Here is a 3,096-nt window from a genome sequence, read left to right as displayed (position 1 = left end):
AACCATACTGTCGGAGGTTACTATATGGGCGTTTCCCCACGGCGATCAATATGTATATCGATGTCAATTCAAGTGATAGGTGGGAGGGACAATTCGCCGCTTCTACGACTTCCCGCAACAGCTCAGCTTGCGTTTATGAAGGCATTCGCAGCGTGTTTCCATCGCCGCCGGCACCATCTCTGTGCAGCGCAACGGATCACAAGGAGCGCGCCATCATCACGCGATGCGGGTCGAGCGCAACCGGAGAGGCGTGCGCGGGCAGGAAGCACTGTTGTAGGAAGGGTGGTGCTGCGAGCTGCGAGGCGTAGCGTGCATTGCGGGTGGCGAGTCGTGTGTCGTGCCGGTGTGCGCTGGGAGAGGGCGCAGTCGGAGCAGCGGCGGCGTGGATTGCAAAGGCGTAGGTTGCCCGCCGTTCGAGCTCGAGTGCGGCGCAACGAAAGTGGCTGCGTAGCGAAGCATTGTGGCTTCGACTATTCCGAACCCTGTTCGCGAGACACACTGGGTAAGAGACGAGACCGTCCGTGGGAACGGGACCAGCGATACGGCTGTGCAGCGTGGACCTTTTCCTGCTTGATTTCGATCAAGGGACAGTGAGTGTACGCTGCGCTTTGTGTTCTTCGCATCGCACGGTGAAGCAAGCGTCAAACGTTCGCCGTCCAGCTGTCAATCCTTCTTGGCGTTGGGGCGTGCGTGAGCCCAGATGACGGAGCGTACAAAGTTGCCTTCAACTGTCAAGCGCTTGCCTGCTGAGAGACATTTAGGTTTTCAGCTTCTGAGAAAACAGAGACGCCGTCGACATCCCGATTGAATTCTGGTTGGTAAGGACCGAAATTCATAACAAATGTGCTCCATCACGAAGTTTCGCACGGTTGCAGACGCTGGACATCCCGCGAAATCTTTTTCATATCCCCTTCTACATATAAAACGACGTACATCGCCAGTGAGCGGATAAAATGCTCCTCTTGCGACATAGCTTCAGCAGAATAATTACGCCTTCCCCGCCGAGTTAAATGGGAAAAACGGGGTAGAAGGCCAGGCGGGGTGTCTGCAGGTTCCAAGCCCTACAGGCACTTATTGATGACTGCAATAGCGAATCCGACGAACATGTCCGCGAAAACTTTGTTGTCTGTGTCTTCATGGCGAGTAGACGTAGGCGTGAAATTCCCTGCACGGAAGACGTAGCTCTTCCGTGGGCGGCTCACTAATGGTGCTCTCCGGGCTCTGGTAGAACACGGCCTATACACTATAAATTTTCGACCCGCAATAGAAAGACTCTAGGATGGCGTGTGATCTTTTCTCTTGCTCTTTTTTCTTGGAAGAGTCGCATGATGCATCGACACTCAGAGCCGCCGCATTCGACGAAATCTCAGCTCGGAGAGCAGTGCACTTTGGTGCAGGAGGCATGTACAGTCGCCAGTAAAAAAAGATTAGCACAATGACGTCACCCGAGTGGTGAAAATCGGACCGCGCGGCTTGTGTGGTGCCTTGCTTTGCGAACACACCTGGCACTATTGTTATCGGCGTGTTCCTAACCGCAGCGCCGAGCGTTGCTATCTGCCACTTTTGTGCCGCGTCACTATTGCTGATCTTTTTTACTCGCGACTCTACAGTTGGCCACACAGTTGTCTCGAGGGCTTCAACGTTCCACCGGGGAGTACACTTGCGTGATTTGCGAATGGCCTAGGGCTTAAAACAAGATCCAATGAATCGTGTTGAACTCCTCACGTCTTTAAAAGCTATATCGAACCCACTAGGCGGTGGCTACTGTCATAAATGCACAATAAAGCGCGCCGTTCGAGCGCTCTATACAATTATTAGGTCTATTGTACATGCTGTGCACCTTTTTACTGACTGCCCTTTCTTTACGCATGTATGTGTCTCCTAAAATTTTGGTGTGCGCGTGGAGTGTTAGCGTGATGGGGGTGTGGGAATGCATGACGGGTTCGCAGAATGCGACACGGTTGAGTAAGGCCTGAGGAGAGTGTTATTGGTATTCATTCAATAAACAAAATGTAAAAAAAAACTGTGACCCTGGCCGAGGGGTCGAAGGCATCAAGATACGAAGCTGCTGGTTCGAATTGCACCCAGGACTACATTTTGTTAGTTTTTTTTTTTCTGCTTGATACCATTTCGACACAGGCCGCCGCGGTGGCTCAGTGGTTATGGCGCTCGGTTGGTTTCCCGAAAGACGCGCTTTCGATCCCGGCCGCGGCGGTAGAATTTCTATGGAGGCGAAATTCCAGACGCCCGTGCACTGTGCGATGTCAGTGCACGCTAAAGAACCCCAGGTGGCCGAAATTTCTGGAGCCCTTCACTACGGCGTCCCTCTTAGCCCGAGTCGCTTTGGGACGTTAAACCCCCACAAACCAAACCAATCCATTTCGACAGTGTTTCTCAATGTTTCGGATAAGTTGTGCTTCACTTACGGCTCCTGGTTCAGCTTTATGTTCGGACTCAGGTTTGGCGCCAAGTTCTGGAGGACGTTCGCCTTAGTTGGCCGAGAATGGCAGCTAAAAACATTCCATGCCAAAAATGAGACATCAGAGGCTGCTACTATCTCATATGCGTCAAATACTTTGAAATATTGGCTGCACAGCTCTGAGGTAACACAATTTTTCTTGGAACTTTTTGTCCGATGCGTTGTTTTTGCGTTATGAATTTTCATTGCATACTTTGCTTACGCGACAACAGTTTATTTAAGCGTACTTTGGCTGCCATGGCTGTTCGCATTTTCGCCCCGACCTCCGCTTTGCCAAAGCCGAAATTTTGTGACAAAAAACTTGGAAAGTGATTCCCTATGCTTAGTCCAGTATTTCTGCCCACACTCGCTCTTAAGAAGCAAGCTTGTCGATGCAGTCAAGAGCGTACTGTGAAAGGTGTTTTTTTTAAGCGAAATTTATTGCCCCAGGGCATCAATGATGGGTGAAAATGTGATGAATGATCTAAATGAATAGAAAAAGGTTAGCTGATTTGATGAAGTCCAGTAGAGAACGATAGTACGGTCCCTGCGTCCAGGCAATGTATGAAGAAGGGTTGCTTGGTGAAAGACCTGCTACCATCAGGTGCCGGATCCTTGTAGGCTTGAGAACTGGGCAG

This window comes from Amblyomma americanum, chromosome 1, assembly GCF_052857255.1.
Source record: "Amblyomma americanum isolate KBUSLIRL-KWMA chromosome 1, ASM5285725v1, whole genome shotgun sequence".
Classification (NCBI taxonomy): Eukaryota; Metazoa; Arthropoda; class Arachnida; order Ixodida; family Ixodidae; genus Amblyomma; species Amblyomma americanum.
Note: the sequence above shows the minus strand (reverse complement) of the source record.